The sequence below is a fragment of the Scyliorhinus torazame genome, chromosome 27 (genome assembly GCF_047496885.1).
Source record: "Scyliorhinus torazame isolate Kashiwa2021f chromosome 27, sScyTor2.1, whole genome shotgun sequence".
Classification (NCBI taxonomy): Eukaryota; Metazoa; Chordata; class Chondrichthyes; order Carcharhiniformes; family Scyliorhinidae; genus Scyliorhinus; species Scyliorhinus torazame.
Window position 1 is genome coordinate 25277451 of NC_092733.1, and position 21422 is coordinate 25298872.

At 49.6% G+C, this 21422-nt stretch overlaps 1 long non-coding RNA gene across 2 annotated transcripts in view; it reads right to left on the reverse strand.

Annotated features, from left to right (window-relative positions):
- The window catches only part of LOC140403398 (uncharacterized), a 104218-nt gene that overhangs the window by 45888 nt on the left and 36908 nt on the right, over positions 1-21422 (reverse strand). Inside the window, exon 2 of one of the 2 annotated variants that reach the window (XR_011938298.1) lies at positions 5977-6098. The exons of the other annotated variant lie outside the window; for it this stretch is intronic. This is a non-coding gene — a long non-coding RNA (uncharacterized lncRNA). The remainder of the gene's footprint in view (positions 1-5976; positions 6099-21422) is intronic. 2 annotated transcript variants of the gene reach the window in all.

Below are 21422 nucleotides of genomic sequence, written 5' to 3' on the forward strand. Positions count from 1 at the left end.
GGGTTTGAATCCCATTGTGGTAGATGATGAAATTTGAATTTAATTTTTAAAAAATCGAGAGTTGAAAGACTAATGGTGACCATGAAATTGTCATTTGGTTCATTCGGTTTTTTTGGGGGAAATATTTTTATTGAGTTTTCATATTTTGTATCCAACAATTTAATAATAATAATCATAACAATAATCTTTATTATTGTCACAAGTAGGCTTACTTTAACACTCAATGAAGTTACTGTGAAAATCCCCGAGTCACCACACTCCGGCGCCTGTTCGGGTACACGGAGGGAAAATTCAGAATGTCCAATTCACCTAACAAGCACGTCTTTCGGGACCTTTGGGAGGAAACCGGAGCGCCCGGAGGAAACCCACGCAGACACGGGGAGAACGTGCAGACTCCGCCCAGGCAGTGATCCAAGCCGGGAATCGAACCTGGGACCCTGGAACTGTGAAGCCACAGTGCTAACCACTGTGCTCCCGTGCCGGCCATTTTACAAAACAATACGAAACCAACACGTATATTCACAGCAGAGAATCACCTTACAGCAACTGTGGCCGTGACCCCGCCTTTAACAGACGTACCTTTCTGACTTATTTGACGGTCAAGTATGTACAGTTTGGTTTGGGCTTTAGCTGGCCAACGAGCTGGTCCTCTGTGGCTTTTGTCCCTCCTGTTTATTCCACGCGTTCCACTTGTTATGTGTTCACTCCTTTCCTCCCCCACCTCCTTTTTTTCTCCTGACTGTGCTGCAGTTAGTCACGTGTCTCCCCCCCCCCCCCCCCCCCCCCAAACGCCCCCCCCACACACCTACTTTATTGGTTGGCTGGCTCTGAACAAGTCTTGAAACAACTTGGTGATCAGCTTCCACGTCCTGTGCCAACCCTCGTCCGACCCACGGCCTGAGAGGTTCCGCCAGGTCGGACGGCCAGCCTGCAGCCTTGGGTGGTGCTGCTGATTGCAAGCAGAGCAGGATCTTCTGGCGGGCGATCGGGGAGGCAAAGACTACGGCGTCAGCAGGCCCCCCCCCCACTCCATGGAGAGCTCTGGCTAATTTGACACCCTGAAGACTGCCACATTTGGGCACGGCTCCACCCCTACCCCCGCAACCTTGGCCCTGGCCTCAAAGAAGGACATCCAGTACCCAACAAGTCTAGGGCAGGGCCAGAACATGTGGGTATGGTTGGCCGGGCCTCCCTGGCACCATTCGCAATGTCCTCCACCTCCAGGAGAAGCTGCTCATTCACGTTCTGGTTGAGGTCAACCATTTGGTTCATTAATGGCCTTCAGGGATCCTTACCTGGTCTGGCCTGCATGTAACCCCAGTGCTTGAATTTTAATAGTGCCTGAAATGTTTTGGGCAATTTGGGTAATACATGCTGGCCTAACCAGCGGCACACACATCCCATGAATGAATTTAAAAACGCCGTTCCCACTAACTCTGCTCCGCAATAATCCCATGACCCTCCTCATGGGATCCTATGTGAGGCAACAAAAGCACAGGCCCAGTGAGGGCAAATATATTTTATGGAAAATTTGTCTCTGACTTTCCAATTGAAACCAGTCCAAAGTCCACATAGTGTCAGACATATAGACCTTTACCATAAGATATAGGGACAGACATATAGACCTTTACCATAAGATATAGGGACAGAATTAGGCCACTCGGCCCATCGAGTCTGCTCCGCCATTCAATCATGGCTGATGTGTTTCTCATCCCCATCCTTCTCCCCGTAACCCCTGATGCCCTTATTAATCAAGAACCTATCTATCTCCGTCTTAAAGACACTCAGTGATTTGGCCTCCACAGCCTTCTGCGGCAAAGAGTTCCACCGATTCACCACCCTCTGGCTGAAGAAATTCCTTCTCATCTCTGTTTTAAAGGATCGTCCCTTCAGTCTGAGGCTATGCCCTCAGGTTCTAGTTTCTCCTACTCATGGAAACACCTTTCCACGTCCACTCTATCTCGGCCTCTCAGTATTTTGTAAGTTTCAATAAGATCCCCCCTCATCCTTCTAAACTCCAACGAGTACAGACACAGAGTCCTCAATCGTTCCTCATAACACAAGCTCTTCATTCCAGGGATCTTTCTTGTGAACCTCCTCTGGACCCTTTCCAAGGCCAGCACATTCCTTCCTTAGATACGGGGCCCAAAACTGCTCACAATACTCCAAATGGGGTCTGACCAGAGCCTTATACAGCCTCAGCAGTACATCCCGAGTATTCTGGTCCTAATTTCCCATCAACATGAGGCACTCTCGGTTCCAGACAAAAATCCGTCCACCTCCCCCTCGACAGCATAGAGAGTCAGCTCCTGCCACCGCAGAAAATCGCACATTCCTGAAGCTCACTGCTCCCGAGGAGAAGTCAGAACGCAGAATCCGAGGATGGCTACGGTGCAGAGAGAGGGCATCCAGCCCATCGCGTCTGTGCTGGCCCTCTGAAGGGGCAATTCACCTCGTGTCGCTCCCCAGTCTTGTTTCCCCTAGCTCTACAATTTCTTTTTTTACTTCCTTTCAGATAATGATGGAATTTCCATTCGAAAGCCTCAAAAGATCCCAACCTCTGCCACGATTGGGGGCAGTGCGTTCCAGTTCCAAACACATGTGTTATGTTCCAGTCAAATGCAATGATTGAGTCAGTGCACCAAAGAACGTCTAGTTTGTGACTAGTTAAGATTCATTAAATCACAATAACGTGGGTAAAAAACAACACTTATACTACTAACGAACTTTAAACTGTTAACAACTAGAATACGCGAGCTAATACAAAACACGACTATCCACGATGACCCCTCACCCCAGACTCCCTGAGGTTGCAGTGTCACGTGGTACAGCTCCACTGCCACCTGCTGGTTGGAGGTCTAACATGTTAACATACAGAATTGCTTATGTATACCATTACAGTGGGCTAGGCAACTGGGGCGGGATTCACCCCTACCCGGCGGGGCGGGACGTATCGGCACCGAGGAGTGGCGTGAACCACTCCGGCGTCGGGCCGCCCGGAAGGTGCAGAACCTTCCGCATCTTCAGGGGCTAGGCCACCGGCGGCGGGGTTGGCGCCGCGTCAGCAGGTACGGAAGGGCTTGGCGCCACGCCAACCGCCGCCGAAGGGCCTCCGCCGGCCGTCGTGAGTTGCCGCCTGCGCGGGGGCGCCAGCGTGTGCTGGGGTCGTCCTAGTGCATGCGCAGGGGAGTTCTTCTCTGCGCCGGCCATGGCGGAGGGCGGCAGCGGCCGGCGCGCAGGGAAAGAGTGCCCTCACGGCACAGGCCCACCCGCGGATCGGTGGGCCCCGATCACGGGCCAGACCACCGTGGGGGCACCCCCCGGGGCCAGATCCCCCGGCACCCCCCCCCCCCCCGAGGACTCTGCAGGCCGCCCGTAGAGCCAGGTCCCGCCGGTACGGACCTGGTTCGATTTACGCCGGTTTGACCGGCCGAGAACGGGCGGCCGCTCGGCCCATCGCGTGCCGGAGAATCGCTGGGGGGGGGGGGGGGGGGCGCTGCCAGTGGCTGCCGACCGGCACGGCGCGGTTCCCGCCCCCGACAAAACCCGGCGCCGGAGAATCTGGCAGCCGGTGTTGGGGCGGCGGCGCGGGATTCACCCCCCCCCCCCCCCCCCCCCCCCCCCCGGCGATCCTCCGGCCCGGCGGGGGCTCGGAGAATCCCGCCCCTGGTCTGTAATGCAGAAAGAGGCCGGCTGAGAATTCTGAATTCTCCCTCTGTGTACCCAAACAGGCGCCGGAATGTGGCGACTAGGGGTTTTTCCACAGTAACTTCATATTTGTGACAATAAAAGATTATTATTATTACAATGTGAAGAGGCCTCACGTGGATGTTGGGGGTGACGCGGGGACGAAAGTGGGTCACGGTCGGGAGGGCGGGTGGGCGGAGGAAGAGTGGAAATAAATGTCGCTACAGCCTGTGTTTAATGACAATGACAGTCGACCAAAACTACCCCAACACCGCCCCACGCCACATGACCGAACGGTGGCAGCGTCGGCTGCTCGTCTGATCTCAGGCGCAGGCCTTGTCCTATCCTGTACTCCCAAGGCCTTACACTTTGCTTGGGCAATGGAGGGGAACTTGACAATGTGAACTTTTACACAAAGCAAGTGATTAGGAGCATACCCATTGGTCAGTGTCCCATGGCCACCTTTCTAAAGGGACCCTCAAGCTCATCCAGTCGCCCAATGTTTCTGCCGAACCATAGCAGTCATTGGATTTGGAAGGCTGCGCGCAAGGGGTTAAATGTAGAACAGCAATCATTGGCATTCAAGGACTCAGTGCTGCTTGAGTGGGCACAATTGCTTGACGAGCCTGACTCCAAGCATGTCAATTGATCTCAAGCTACACAATCTAAGCTGCAATAGAGTACTCACCTTTATTTCATTTATTTTAGTTCTTTTGACCCCATGCCCCCTCCCACTCTACACCTTCCCCACTATGTGCTTGCGCGCAACATTCAGTCTCTGCTGCCTTGAGTCCGCCATACTCCACCCCCCTCTTTGGATACAAAATTATTGTAATGACGATCCCGATGTTTGACCGTGGGAAACAGGGCCCGCCAGCGATAGGCGGAGGGGACAATTGAGTCCTGCATTCCCGCTGCCGAGAAAGGCGCCTTCTGGCAACACCTCTGACAATGTCGCCAAACATTCCCGCCCAGATCGGGCTTGGGAAATCCCAGTCTCTCTTGTCCACTCCTCTAGTTTACTCCATTAGGCCTCAGCTCATTCAGAAGCCCAGTGAGAGTGTCACCGGGAATAGTCGGGTTGCTTGAAACCTTTCAACAGCGCCTCAGTGCCCCAGGACTGCTGTAGGGAAACTGCAGCACTGTTTAACACAATTGATGTGTTGGGTGTTCTGGATCACGTACAGGTCACCAACACTTGAAGTAGTGCAACACTATTTTATTAAAAGGTTAACTATTTAAACATACTTGAAATGTGGGTAAATACGATATCAGCTTTAACTAAAGACCTTTGCCTTGTCCTAACCAGTCGATGCACTCAGCACATGGTGAATGTCTGTGTTTCAGGCTGTGAGCTCTGTGCTCCTAGCTAGCTGCTGCTCGAATGAGCGGGAACTCTGATGCCCCCTGTCTTTACAGTGCGTGTGCTCTCACTGGTGATTGGCTGCGGTGTTGTGTATGTTGATTGGTCCCACTGTGTGTCCATCAGTGTGTGTCTGCACCATGATACACTGGTGTATATTATGACAACAATGTCCCCTGTGTTGTATTGTTCTTTGTTCTTTCGGGTTTCGGCCAAGGTTGGTATCATGACCGGTACAGCCTTGGAGGGCCCAAGGGCCTGTTCCTGTGCTGTATTGTTCTTTGTTCTTATAATGGTTTTACTAACACTGGGAGAACAACCTTCACTCCAAACCAGCTGCTCTGCTGTAAAGTAAGTTGGGTTCACATTGCACTCACAACACTCGGCAAAATGCACAGAACTTTATTGTTGCACTTAACCTGCATCTAGCCTTGAAGTGCTTCGTGAGACAGCAAGGAGAGAGCATTCCTCTTTATTTAATTTGGGCATAAGCTCACTTAGGGGCACATGCCATGCCCCTCGCCAAGCTACAGCTACAACACTGGCATCTACCCGGCAGTGTGGAAAATTGCCAGCTATATCCTGCCCACAAGAACCAGGACAAAGGCAACTTGACCTCGTCAGCCTACTCTCGATCATCAGCAAAGTGATGGAAGGGGCCATCAACAGCGCTGTCAAGCGGCATTCACTCAGCAATAACCTGCTCACGGACGCTCAGTTTGGGTTCCTCCAGAGTCACTCAGCTCCTGACCTCATTACAGCCTCGGTTCAAACATGGCCAAAAGTGCTGAACTCCAGAGGTGAGGTGAGAGTGACTGCCGTTGACATCAAGGCAGCATTTAACCGAATGTGTCATCAAGGAGCCCTCGCTAAACTGGAGTCAATGGGAATCAGGGGGGGAAACTCTCCTCTGGTTGGTGTCATACCCGGCACAAAGGAAGACGGTTGTGGTGGTTGGAGGTCAATCATCTCAGCTTCAGAACATCACTGCCTTCCGGATGTAATGTTAAAACTAAGACCCAAGAAAGTAGTCACGTGTTCAGGAGATCTGTGGATAGAATTATAGTTAAGTTTATTTAGCAACCTTTGTATCTTAGTAAGGCATTCAAATCTAGTTATAAGTAGTGTTAATTAATTAGCTTTGTTAATCAACATAGCTTGATGGTCTTTGTTGAACACGACACATCAAAGCCATCCTATCCAGAAAGCAAAAGAACATCACACTTGCCAAAGTGAATGCAAACACCCCCATGTCACTTTTCTCTCGAGTAGGTGAGTTAACTGGTCTTTATTACATGGCTGTTTGTGGGAGATGGTGTGTGCAAATTGGCCGTGTGAATTTCCTGTACTCCCTCAATGACTGTACTGCGAAGATAACTTTATTGGCTGCGAGGTGCTCTGGGATGTCCTGAGATCGAAGGAAGGCACAAAACCCCTGTGTATCCTGCCCCTCGATGGGAAGAGGGACCTTTACCCTGTATCTTTTTGCAGCTGCCTTGCGAGTGCTGGATAAGGTGGCATGGAGAGAGCTGCTCTCTGCATCTCACTGCATTCTATTTGACTCGAGAGAAAGCTAACACCACTCGCCTGAAGCGGAAAGTTCTGAATTTCGCAGCAACGTGGCTTGAGATTTAAACAGCCCACGAAAACCACAGCTGAACTAAACTTTAACACGCTCTGTGTCGAGCGTAGTTGAAAAGAGATCATTAACTTAACTTTGATAAAAAAACTCCAGAGCCTTGCATATACATGTCAGGCTTTCTTGCATCTCCCGATTACATCTCAAAGTGCTTCACATGATAGAAATTGTTCCGCACGCTAAGTTAAACTGAAATACATCCAAGGCCTACCCCCCAGCCCGAACAATATGACATCAAAAGATGACTGATCAGCAACAATCTCACAGTTGTGCGCGCACAGGGTGCACCATCAGCTATGGTTTTATGATCAGCACTCCGATTTCTGAGTCAGAAGGATTTGTGTTCAAGATCCCTCCAAGGTCTTGAGCCCAATGTCCTTTGGCAGCCCCTTCGAAATAGCACTGTGGTTAGCACTGTTGCTTCACAGCTCCAGGGTCCTGGGTTCGATTCCCGCTTGGGTCGCTGTCTGTGCGGAATCTGCACGTTCTCCCCGTGTCTGCGCGGGTTTCCTCCGGGTGCTCCGGCTTCCTCCCAGAAGTCCCGAAAGACGCGCTTGTTAGGTGAATTGGACATTCTGAATTCTCCCTCCGTGTACCCGAACAGGCGCCGGAATGTGGCGACTGGGGGCTTTTCACAGTTACTTCATTGCAGTGTTAATGTAAGCCTACTTGTGACACTAATAAAGATTATTATTACTATTGTTACCTTTACTACCTACACCAATAAGGGTAGCAGACACATGGGAAAACTACCATCTGCAAGTTTCCCTTCAAGCCACGCACCATCCTCTTGCTAGCAGGAGGGGAGGGGGGGGGGGTGAAAGGGCTTAATTTAATCTGCATTAATTTCCCCTCTGACCATCCCCAGTAAACAAAAAGGTGTTTTGGATTTGTTTCCCTCTTTATAAGGTGTTTCCCAACCCCTCGGCTTATGTGTGAATCGATTTTCTATTAATAACCCCGCAACAAACTTGAGATAGGATGAGCTCGAAGGGTTAATTTATTTGCTCACACTAAAAACCGGGGAATGGATGGCCACAATGTCGCTCCCTCACACTCATACAGTAAAAAGAGGGAAAGAGAAAAGAGGGTTCTACAGTACAGAGGCCACAGAGAAAATAAATTTGTTCCAGAGTTCAGAATAAAATTCCAGTTAAGTATTCCTTCACGGATGTTGGCAGATTGAAAAGCAATGCTGTATAATTCACTTTTCTGGGGGTATTGACTTCGCACAATGAGCCAGTCTTGTAGGCGATGGTGATAATTGTCAGCAAAAGCAGTAGGGTAATTATCTGATGGTCTTCATCACATGACTGGTGCGGGAGCTTGCTACATGCCGATTGGCTGCTGCATTTCCTGTACTACTGCAAGACTCTACTTCAAAGAAGGGAGTCATGCTTCCCACCTGGGCACAGCTCCTTTTCTGTGAGCTGCTACTCAGATGGCGAACAGCAGAATGACCAATACAGTCCAGCAAGGTAATATAAATTGTTCCACTGTCGTGACACCCTGGGGGAGCGTGCAGTCAGTTTCAGTCCCCCCGCAACCCGGGGTCGCAACATAAGTGAATTAACAAATAATTCTTATTAACTTATCGAGATTTTGGCCCTAGACTGCTGCAATGAGATGCAGACACTAGGTTTATACGTAAAAAAACGTTAGTAGATTATTTATTATGAATGAAATGAATGAAAATCGCTTATTGTCAAAAGTAGGCTTCAAATGAAGTTACTGTGAAAAGCCCCTAGTCGCCACATTCCGGCGCCTGTTCGAGGAGGATGGTACGGGAATTGAACCCACACTGCTGGCCTTGGTCTGCTTTACAAGCCAGCTATTTAGCCCGCTGTGCTAAACCAGCTCCTGCTGGTTTATTAGTAACAAGAGGAAAAGATGAGTATATGAAGCAATAACAGAACAATGATCTAACGATCTACCTAATCACAAAACCCACCCTCCACCCAGACACACACAAGACAGACACACAGGATGACGGGAATGGAGGGAAAAGGTTTGAACTGAAAAGGGATTAATAGGTGTGAGATTGTTCTTTGCTACTGACGTAGCTCCTTGTAGCCAGCAATCTCTGAATCATGCTTAGAATCTGAACCCGCAGGTTGTAGGGGCTGGTTTAGCACAGGGCTAAATCGCTGGCTTTGAAAACAGACCAAGGCAGGCCAGCAGCACGGTTCAATTCCCATACCAGCCTCCCCGAACAGGCGCCGGAATGTGGCGACTAGGGGCTTTTCACAGTAACTTCATTTGAAGCCTACTTGTGACAATAAGCGATTTTCATTTCATTCATTGTAGAAAGCTTTCTAAATCAGCCGGCAGTGAGAGAGAGAGAGATGTCTGGATCTCTTCCCAGCACACACCCAAAATAAAAATGGCACTCTTCACAAGATCCGCCTTGTCTCCGGAGCTTTCAGCATGGCCCCCCACCAATCACAGGCAGCAATATGAAATTGTACATTCAGATTGGCTGCTTGCCAAGTCTATCAAATCATCATCACCGGTTCTACCACAGAACCGAAAGGGGGCGTCTCGGCTTAATCCATCACCATAGGGGTTCCAACTCTGTCTAAAATCTGCAGTTTTAACAGAGATCCCAGATGGTGCATTACTGTTGAGGCAGCTTAACAGAAGACAGGCAGCAGGGAGAGGATAAAAAGGAAAATACAGACAGACAAAAAGGGTTTTACCACAGTATATTAACACCACAAGCCAGAGACCCATCTCGCATGATCTCCGAACTCCCCACCAGGCCATTGGCAGAGGGAGTGTACACATCGCCTGGGTTCTGATGACTGTTCATTGCCTCTGCCATTTGGAGCCGCTGATGCATCTTCTTCCAGGCAACACAGCTGACTATGTGTAGTTCTCTTTGCCACTGGGTTGTGCCGTCTAAAGGGGGGCCATTACTGTCTCCTCAGAGATAACGAGGTGTGAGTGTTCCTGAAACTGCCAAGGGGCTTCCTTTGTTAAAGGGGTCGCTGACAGACACTGTTTCAGCCATTTTAATGAGCATCGCTCAGTTTTGAAATTTTAGAAATAGCCATGAGCATATCTATATTAATTTCCTCACAGCCCTGACTTGGAAATATATCGGCCGTTCCTTCACTGTCACAGGGTCGGAATCTTGGAAGCCCCTTCCAAACAGCACTGTGGGTGTATCCACACCACAGGGACTCCAGCGGTTCAAGAAGGCAGCTCACCACCATCTTGTCAAGGGCAATTCATAGAATCATAGAATTTACAGTGCAGAAGGAGGCCATTCGGCCTATCGAGTCTGCACTAGCTCTTGGAAAGAGCACCCTACCCAAGGTCAACACCTCCACCCTATCCCCACAACCCAGCAACCCCACCCAACACTAAGGCCAATTTTGGACACTAAGGGCAATTTATCATGGCCAATCCACCTAACCCGCGCATCTTTGGACTGTGGGAGGAAACCGGAGCACCCGGAGGAAACGGGGAGGATGTGCAGACTCCGCACAGACAGTGACCCAAGCCGGAATCGAAGCTGGGACCCTGGAGCTGTGAAGCAATTGTGCTATCCACAATGCTACCGTGCTCCCGTAGGGAGGGGTAACAAATCTGGCCCAGAACAGCGATGCCCACATCCCCGCAATGTATACAATATAAAGGTACTGATGTAATCCTTCAAATTGAACACTAAACTGAGGCCTTGTTGGCTCATGCCTGGCGGTAGGGCGTTGTCCCAGAGTAATCCTGGTCAGTAACTATCCTCAACTAGTGCCATCAACAAAGCACATGAATTAACTCATCATTCATCACTTCTGATGCTTGTAGATCCCGCCGCGTAGGAATTGGCGACGGTGTTAATTGGCACAAGAGCGTTGAGCACTCTACCAAAAGTAATATAAAGTGATATAAACGACATTGGGTCTTCTGGATGGGTTGCTATAGTGATGAAGGATCCCCCTTGTTTCTATGATGGGCCTTTGTTACAACGGGGCTGGAATACAAAGGATTAAAGTTATGTTCTAGCTGTACAAAGCTCTATCTGGACCACCTCGTTCAATTCCTGGGCACCGCACTTTGGGAAGATTATATTGAACATGGATGGAAATTCAGCAGAATATCAGCCTCAAAGTGTTAAATTCTGAGGACGGGTTCCATTGACTAGTGTTACGGGCCAGGGTTTAGAGAACCCCAAAGTGTATCAAGGAGTTCACCTGACCCACAACCTTTAATAGATTGTGGTTATGGGGAGCACACTGGCCTACTTTACAGGTGTGGTGGAACAGAGAGTTAAAGTACTTTTAAATTAAAACAATGTTTATTTATGAATTCAGATCATACTTTATAAACCCACAGTAAACATCTTAACAACTATCAACACCAATCCTCCTCACAGATACAATATTCTATAAGTAACCCTTCATCTTTCCTTGCAACATCCATAAGACAAAAGACCCTTTTTAACATAGATGTCAGGTTTAAATTCTCTACTGAGAGTAGTTACCACTGTTAAATTAGCAAGTGATCTGAAGACATTCCTTTCAAACAGAAATAAATCAGAATCACGCCTTGTCTTGCCGGATGCAGCTCCAAATCTGCAAAACTACACTAAACACACCCCGTAGCAGCCTGCTCAAAAGCGAAAGTGAAAGACAGACAGACAGCCCAGCTCCACCAACACACTGACATCACTGCAGCTATTCGATAAACACCCATTTCTTAAAGGTACACCCACTACAGCTATTTGATAAACACCAATTTCTTAAAGGTACACCCACTACAGCCATTTGATAAATACCCATTTCTTAAAGGTACACCTACTACAGCTATTTGATAAACACCCATTTCCTAAAAGCATTCTCACATGACACTAGCAGTAGAGGCGTGTACTCGTTTGAGTATGGACGATTATGAGCTAGTCTAATTGAGATGTTTAAGATGATTGAAAGAGTTGATTGGGTAGATAGAGAGAAACTCTCTCCTCTGCTGGGTATGTCCAGAACGAGAGGAACAATCTTAGAATGAGAATTAGACCATTCAGGGATGCTAAAAGACAGCACATCTTTAGATAGAGGACATTAAAAACCTGCAAATCTCCCCCACTTCATTGCCAGTTAAATAGACTCAAAAGGGTGATTTATATCAGCTCCATCGCTAATCTTATCCATTGTGACCTTAATGACGGCATTGTGTATCAATGGAAGTAAATCTCTCGGATGGCTTTGACGGACACTGGGCAGAATTCTCTGGTCCCCCAGCCTGTGTGTCTCTCTCTTCCCGCTGCTTGTCAGTGGGATTTCCCATTGAAGCCGCCCCACACCGCTGGGAAACCCATGGACGGGGGGGGCGCTGCCGGCAGGAAAGAGGAATCCCGACGGCCAGAGAATTCCGGCCATTATCTTTCATGAAGGCATGTGTCTTGGATGCCTTGTCTATTGATGAGACACCTCTACTTTGCTCTGCCATTTCTGAAATCTGTGGGCGGCACAGTGGGTTAGCCACTGCTGCCCCACAGCGCCAGGGACCCGGGTTCGATTCCGGCCTTGGGTGACTGTGTGGAGTTTGCACATTCTCCCTGTGCGTGTCTGCGTGGGTTTCCTCCGGGTGCTCCCGTTTCCTCCCCACAGTCCAAAGATGTGCAGGTTAGGTGGGGTTATGAGAATAGGGCGAGGGCGTGGGCCTCGGAAGAGGGCTGTTGCAGACTCAATGGACCGAATGGCCTCCTTCTGCACTGTAGGGATTCTATGGTTCTTTTGGGGGCATAATATCCACTGTGTAATCCTCAGTAACCATCCGGTGAGCACTCTGCTAATCGTTTGGCACCAAGCAATTCTCACATAAGGTGGACATGCCTCCTGTTGGTCTGTAGACAGGAACCTCGCTCACCACGTCCTGAGAACTCGTGCACAACAAGCAGTTACCAGCGAAATGTGCAGGGGGAAAAGGCAAGGGAATGACACAGAGCCATCACAGTGGTTAGCACTGTTGCCTCACAGCTCCAGGGTCCCAGGTTCGATTCCCGGCTTGGATCACTTTCCCACGTTCGCCCAGTGTCTCCGTGGGTTTCCTCCGGGTGCTCCGGTTTCCTCCGACAAGTCCCAAAAGACGTGCTTGTTTGGTGAATTGGACATTCTGAATTCTCCCTCAGTGTGCCCGAACAGGCGGTGGAATGTGGCAACTAGGGGATTTTCACAGTAACTTCGTTGCCTACTTGTGACAATAATAAAGATTATTATTATTATTAATAATAATGCTTGCTTGGACAGCTGGAGACACGATGGGCCAAAGGCATCCTTCACTGCCAGTAACAATTCTGTGAGTTAAACCTCAAGGACTGGTCATGAAGAAGAGTGGGAATTGAACCAGAGAACAATTCTGATCAGAGGTGTGACAATGTGCTCATGAACAAAGATAACAAGAAGATAGTCAAGATGAGGCAGTGTGGTGAGACTTAGAGATAAAACACAATTTGCTTAATCAACACCATTTCCAGTCAAACCTCAGACTACAGTTCAAAATCCATCACTCTTCACCATTGCTCCCGTTGTTTGTAGCTACTCCAACTGGGAGACCTGCTGGGATCTCATTAAATCAATTGAAACATTTTATTCTTTAATGAGTGTGAAATGTCAATGGGAATATGGACATCTGGGGCGAAATTCTCCGACCCCCTGCCGGGTCAGAGAATCGACAGGGCTGGCGTGAATCCCCCCCCGCCGGTTGCCAAAGTCTCCGGGACTGGATATTCGGCGGGGGCGGGAATCGCGCCGCGCCGGTTGGCGGGCCCCCCCGCTCGATTCTCCGGCCCGGATGGGCCGAAGTCCCGCCGCTAAAATGCCTGTCCTGCCGGCGTAAATTAAACCACCTACCTTACCGGCGGGACAAGGCGGCACGGGCGGCCTCCGGGGTCCTGGGGGGGGGGGGGGCGCGGCGATCTGGCCCCAGGGGGGTGCCCCCACGGTGGCCTGGCCTGCGATCGGGGCCCACCGATCCGTGGGCGGGCCTGTGCCGTGGGGGCACTCTTTCCCTTCCGCCTCCGCCACGGTCTCCACCATGGCGGAGGCGGAAGAGACTCCCTCCACTGCGCATGCGCGGGAATGCCGTCAGCGGCCGCTGACGCTCCCGCGCATGCGCCGCCCGAAGATGTCATTTCCGTGCCAGCTGGCGGGGCAACAAAGTCCTTTTCCGCCAGCTGGCGGGGCGGAAATTCGCCCGGCGCCGGCCGTGCCCCTCAAGGTTGGGGCTCGGCCCCCAAAGATGCGGAGCATTCCGCACCTTTGGGGCGGCGCGATGCCCGTCTGATTTGCGCCGTTTTGGGCGCCAGTCGGCGGACATCGCGCCGTTCCCGGAGAATTTCGCCCATGGTTCTGGCTTTTTTGAAAACCATTATTAATTGTTAAGTGACACACTCTGGTGCTGGAGAGCAACGTGGGCAATAATTTACACGTCAACAGTGAGTTAATTGGTAGGATTTTACCCGGTGGGATATTATATTCCCGCCAAAGTAAACGGGCAATTTAAATGGTCCACTGCATCAACTTGTGGCCACCTAAAATGACCGCCCGCAAAGGATAATGGGAATTGTGGTCAAGTCGGGACACAGACAGTGCACAGGCCCTGTGTATTGAGCAACGGAAAACCAGACCGAACCGAAACTTGCACCTGTTGAAGGTCAATCACCGATTTCCCCAGGACAATAGACTCAAATTAAGGAATAGCAACAGTAGCAGACTCCCCGGCGCCACCTCCCCTTATTTGGAAAGGCCTACGTACTTGGAACAATGGTGACTAGGACCCGCCCAGCCATGAAGGTACCTGCCCCTATCGGTCCATTGGATCCTGGGTTAACTCCGCCCAAAAGGGCACGAAAGAGGAGCAGGATAAGAGGCCCTGCGCACTCGGGACCGGTCTCTTTTGGGACCGGCCTGTGCCCACTCCAATCGCAGCATAACGACCAGCCAAGTTCATGACCGCCGATCGCTACCTGAAGGACGAGCCGCAGCCGAGACAAACCTGACGATTTCCAGCCGACACGTGTGAAGACTCAGATAAAGGCTTTATCCACCTGCACAGAGCCGGTCATCCAGAAGTTAAGTAAAGGTCATCTTAGTTGATAGGTGTAGTTTAATGCGTAGCCGCGTGTATCATTGCACAGAGAGATAAGTTTTGTGTTTAATAATAAACTATCTATTGAACTAACATACTGGTTGTGTGGTCATTTGGTCAATACAAGAAACGTACTCGCTGCTCGTGGTTTGATAGTGAAGTGGCAACAAACCTGAGGGAAGAGGGGGGATGAGATAGGTGGAGGGCGGGTGCGGGGGGGAGTGGTGGCCATAAAATCCTGGCCGATGAGATTGCGCCCCAGCCATCAAAGAACAAAGAACAAAGAACAAAGAAATGTACAGCACAGGAACAGGCCCTTCGGCCCTCCAAGCCCGTGCCGACCATACTGCCCGACTAAACTACAATCTTCTACACTTCCTGGGTCCGTATCCTTCTATTCCCATCCTATTCATATATTTGTCAAGATGCCCCTTAAATGTCCCTATCGTCCCTGCCTCCACTACCTCCTCCGGTAGTGAGTTCCAGGCACCCACTACCCTCTGCGTAAAAAACTTGCCTCGTACATCTACTCTAAACTTTGCCCCTCTCACCTTAAACCTATGCCCCCTAGTAATTGACCCCTCTACCCTGGGGAAAAGCCTCTGACTATCCACTCTGTCTATGCCCCTCATAATTTTGTATACCTCTATCAGGTCGCCCCTCAACCTCCTTCGTTCCAGTGAGAACAAACCGAGTTTATTCAATCGCTCCTCATAGCTTATGCCCTCCATACCAGGCAACATTCTGGTAAATCTCTTCTGCACCCTCTCTAAAGCCTCCACATCCTTCTGGTAGTGTGGCGACCAGAATTGAACACTATACTCCAAGTGTGGCCTAACTAAGGTTCTATACAGCTGCAACATGACTTGCCAATTCTTATACTCAATGCCCCGGCCAATGAAGGCAAGCATGCCGTATGCCTTCTTGACTACCTTCTCCACCTGTGTAGCCCCTTTCAGTGATCTGTGGACCTGTACTCCTAGATCTCTTTGACTTTCAATACTCCTGAGGGGTCTACCATTCACTGTATATTCCCTACCTGCATTAGCCCTTCCAAAATGCATTACCTCACATTTGTCCAGGTTAAACTCCATCTGCCATCTCTCCGCCCAAGTCTCCAGACAATCTAAATCCTGCTGTATCCTCAGACAGTCCTCATCGCTATCCGCAATTCCACCAACCTTTGTGTCGTCTGCAAACTTACTAATCAGACCAGTTACATTTTCCTCCAAATCATTTATATATACTACAAAGAGCAAAGGTCCCAGCACTGATCCCTGTGGAACACCACTGGTCACAGCCCTCCAATTAGAAAAGCATCCCTCCATTGCTACCCTCTGCCTTCTATGGCCTAGCCAGTTCTGTATCCACCTTGCCAGTTCACCCCTGATCCCGTGTGACTTCACCTTTTGTACTAGTCTACCATGAGGGACCTTGTCAAAGGCCTTACTGAAGTCCATATAGACAACATCTACTGCCCTACCTGCATCAATCATCTTAGTGACCTCCTCGAAAAACTCGATCAAGTTAGTGAGACACGACCTCCCCTTCACAAAACCGTGCTGCCTCTCACTAATACGTCCATTTGCTTCCAAATGGGAGTAGATCCTGTCTCGAAGAATTCTCTCCAGTAATTTCCCTACCACTGAAGTAAGGCTCACCGGCCTGTAGTTCCCGGGATTATCCCTGCCACCCTTTTTAAACAGAGGAACAACATTGGCTATTCTCCAGTCCTCCGGGACATCCCCTGAAGACAGCGAGGATCCAAAGATTTCTGTCAAGGCCTCAGCAATTTCCTCTCCAGCCTCCTTCAGTATTCTGGGGTAGATCCCATCCGGCCCTGGGGACTTATCTACCTTAATATTTTTTAAGACACCCAACACCTCGTCTTTTTGGATCACAATGTGACCCAGGCTATCTACACCCCCTTCTCCAGACTCAACATCTACCAATTCCTTCTCTTTGGTGAATACTGATGCAAAGTATTCATTTAGTACCTCGCCCATTTCCTCTGGCTCCACACATAGATTCCCTTGCCTATCCTTCAGTGGGCCAACCCTTTCCCTGGCTACCCTCTTGCTTTTTATGTAAGTGTAAAAAGCCTTGGGATTTTCCTTAACCCTATTTGCCAATGACTTTTCATGACCCCTTCTAGCCCTCCTGACTCCTTGCTTAAGTTCCTTCCTACTTTCCTTATATGCCACACAGGCTTCGTCTGTTCCCAGCCTTTTAGCCCTGACAAATGCCTCCTTTTTCTTTTTGACGAGGCCTACAATATCATTCGTCATCCAAGGTTCCCGAAAATTGCCGTATTTATCTTTCTTCCTCACAGGAACATGCCTGTCCTGTATTCCTTTCAACTGACACTTGAAAGCCTCCCACATGTCAGATGTTGATTTGCCCTCAAACATCCGCCCCCAATCTGTGTTCTTCAGGTCCCGCCTAATATTGTTATAATTAGCCTTCCCCCAATTTAGCACATTCATCCTCGGACCACTCTTATCCTTGTCCACCAGTACTTTAAAACTTACTGAATTGTGGTCACTGTTACCGAAATGCTCCCCTACTGAAACATCTACCACCTGGCCGGGCTCATTCCCCAATACCAGGTCCAGTACCGCCCCTTCCCTAGTTGGACTGTTTACATATTGTTTTAAGAAGCCCTCCTGGATGCTCCTTACAAACTCTGCCCCGTCTAAGCCCCTGGCACTAAGTGAGTCCCAGTCAATATTGGGGAAGTTGAAGTCTCCCATCACCACAACCCTGTTGTTTTTACTCTTTTCCAAAATCTGTCTACCTATCTGCTCCTCTATCTCCCGCTGGCTGTTTGGAGGCCTGTAGTATACCCCCAACATTGTGACTGCACCCTTCTTATTCCTGATCTCTACCCATATAGCCTCACTGCCCTCTGAGGTGTCCTCTCGCTGTATAGCTGTGATACTCTCCTGAACAAGTAGCGCAACTCCGCCTCCCCTTTTACATCCCCCTCTATCCCGCCTGAAACATCTAAATCCTGGAACGTTTAGCTGCCAATCCTGCCCTTCCCTCAACCAGGTCTCTGTAATGGCAACAACATCATAGTTCCAAGTACTAATCCAAGCTCTAAGTTCATCTGCCTTACCCGTAATGCTCCTTGCATTAAAACATATGCACTTCAGGCCACCAGACCCGCTGTGTTCAGCAACTTCTCCCCGTCTGCTCTGCCTCAGAGCCACACTGTCCATATTCCCTAGTTCTCCCTCAACGCTCTCACCTTCTGACCTATTGCTCCCGTGCCCACCCCCCTGCCATACTAGTTTAAACCCTCCCGTGTGACACTAGCAAATCTCGCGGCCAGGATATTTATGCCTCTCCGGTTTAGATGCAACCCGTCCATCTTATACAGGTCACACCTGCCCCGGAAGAGCTCCCAGTGGTCCAGATAACCGAAACCCTCCCTCCTACACCAGCTGTTTAGCCACGTGTTTGTCTGCTCTATCTTCCTATTTCTAGCCTCACTGGCACGTGGCACAGGGAGTAATCCCGAGATTACAACCCTCGAGGTCCTGTCTTTTAACTTTCTGCCTAGCTCCCTGAACTCCTGCTGCAGGACCTCATGCCTCTTCCTGCCTATGTCGTTAGTACCAATATGTACAACGACCTCTACCTGTTTGCCCTCCCCCTTCAGGATTCCCTCTACCCGTTCGGAGACATCCTGGACCCTGGCACCAGGGAGGCAACATACCATCCTGGAGTCTCTTTCACGTCCACAGAAGCGCCTATCTGTTCCCCTGACTATAGAGTCCCCTATAACTATTACTCTTCTGCGCTTTGACCCTCCCTTCTGAACATCAGAGCCAGCCGTGGTGCCACTGCTCTGGCTGCTGCTGTTTTCCCCTGATAGGCTATCCCCCCCGACAGTATCCAAAGGGGTATACCTGTTCGAGAGGGGGACAACCACAGGGGATTCCTGCACTGACTGCCTGCCCTTTCTGGTGGTCACCCATTTCTCTGCCTGCACCTTGGGTGTGACCACACTTACATAACTGTGATCTATGACGCTTTCCGCCACCTGCATGCTCCTAAGTGCATCCAATTGCTGCTCCAACCGAACCATGCGGTCTGTGAGGAGCTGCAGTTGGGTGCACTTTCTGCAGATGAAGCCATCCAGGACGCTGGAAGCCTCCCGGACCTGCCACATCTCACAGTCAGAGCACAGCACCCCTCTAACTGACATTGCGTCAATTAATTAAAATTAAAGTTTGTCTTTTTTTTTTATAAATACTTTTTTTTTTTTAAATTACAAAGTTACTGTCAACTATCTGTTTCCTAGCACTAGATTTCTAATAGAAATGCGATAGCTAACTATAATATCCTCCGATCTCTGGCTTAGATATCCTCTAAATTATAATTAAGTTATTATGTTTAATTAGTTCCCAAATAGTCAAAAAAATTTAGGTTAGAATCCCAACCAGCCACTCAGGTCACAGCTTTTCTGTCCCCCCCGACACACACAATTTGAAAAAAGGTATAAAAGTAAAAATCACTTGCTTACCTTCTGAGATGTTCTCAGGTTCTCTCGCTGACAGAGACTGCTCCTCCACCTCCAATCCTTGGCCTGCACAATGCTAATAATATATAATATAATATGGCACTTACCTTCCACCAATGGGTCTTATTATTAGGTTAGAGGAGGAGGGTGGGTGGGAGACACTACACGTGTAGTGTCTCGGGTTTCCTCTCCACCAGAATTTATTGGGGGGGGGGGGACTTGCCAGAGGTCGAACTTCCGGTTCCCGCCGAAATCCAAAGGGCTGCTCCTGTAAAGGTAAGTGCTTTTAAACTCACTACTCACCTCCAAGAAGGCCCCTGCGCACCGCTGCCGCCGAAATCCAATGGGCTGCTCCTGTAAAGGTAAGAGCTTTTAAACTAACTACTCACCTCCCAGAAGGCCCCTGCGCACCGCTGCCGCCGAAATCCAAAGGGCTGCTCCTGTAAAGGTAAGTGCTTTTAAACTCACTACTCACCTCCAAGAAGGCCCCTGCGCACCGCTGCCGCCGAAATCCAATGGGCTGCTCCTGTAAAGGTAAGAGCTTTTAAACTAACTACTCACCTCCAAGAAGGCCCCTGCGCACCGCTGCCGCCGAAATCCAAAGGGCTGCTCCTGTAAAGGTAAGTGCTTTTAAACTCACTACTCACCTCCAAGAAGGCCCCTGCGCACCGCTGCCGCCGAAATCCAATGGGCTGCTCCTGTAAAGGTAAGTGCTTTTAAACTAACTACTCACCTCCAAGAAGGCCCCTGCGCACCGCTGCCGCCGAAATCCAAAGGGCTGCTCCTGTAAAGGTAAGTGCTTTTAAACTCACTACTCACCTCCAAGAAGGCCCCTGCGCACCGCTGCCGCCGAAATCCAAAGGGCTGCTCCTGTAAAGGTAAGTGCTTTTAAACTCACTACTCACCTCCAAGAAGGCCCCTGCGCACCGCTGCCGCCAAAATCCAATGGGCTGCTCCTGTAAAGGTAAGAGCTTTTAAACTAACTACTCACCTCCCAGAAGGCCCCTGCGCACCGCTGCCGCCGAAATCCAAAGGGCTGCTCCTGTAAAGGTAAGTGCTTTTAAACTCACTACTCACCTCCAAGAAGGCCCCTGCGCACCGCTGCCGCCGAAATCCAAAGGGCTGCTCCTGTAAAGGTAAGTGCTTTTAAACTCACTACTCACCTCCAAGAAGGCCCCTGCGCACCGCTGCCGCCGAAATCCAAATCATGTCTCTCTCTCTCTCTCTCTCTCTCTGTCTGTTAGGGTTCTGGGCCAGACCCCAATGTTTGTTAGGATACTAGACGATAACCTCAAACAATTGTTTTTACTTTGTAAAACTGTGAGGAAAGGATACTTCACCCCAGGAGTGATGACACTCACCAATAGATATCTTTTATCTTGCAAAACTTTAATTTCAACACACAATTAACCATATGACAGAAATAGCTTCACAAATACCAGTTAAACAGCTCTTAATTCAAAGGAAGAACTTCAGCTTATCATTTACACCTGCTACTAATTCCAATTAAGCAATCCAATACAGTTCAAAGGCCACTTATAAATAAAGTTAGCACAACAGGTTTACTTGCAGCCTTCTGTGTAGATACGTTTACAGAGAGATCCTTTCAAGAGCAGATCCAGTACACTTCTGTCTTGTCAGACTCAAATCCTTTGGCTAACAGCCCAACCTAAAAGTATTTGACAGCCCTGCTGTTCAACTTAAAATCCTATAACAGACTGCAAAACTACATCGTGTTTTCGGGATCCTTAAGGGGGAGGGGGAGCAGCCCCAAGTCGTGGTCCACATAGGCACCTACGACATAGGTAGGAAAAGGGGTAGGGATGTAAGGCAGGAATTCAGGGAGCTAGGGTGGAAACTTAGATCTAGAACAAACAGAATTATTATCTCTGGGTTGTTACCTGTACCATGTGATAGCGAGACGAGGAATAGGGAGAGAGAAGAGTTGAACACGTGGCTACCGGGATGGTGCAGGAGGGAGGGTTTCAGATTTCTGGATAATTGGGGCTCATTCTGGGGTCGGTGGACCTCTACAAACGGGATAGTCTATACCTGGACCAGAGGGGTACCAATATCCTGGGGGGGAAATTTGCTAAAGCTCTTCGGGAGGGTTT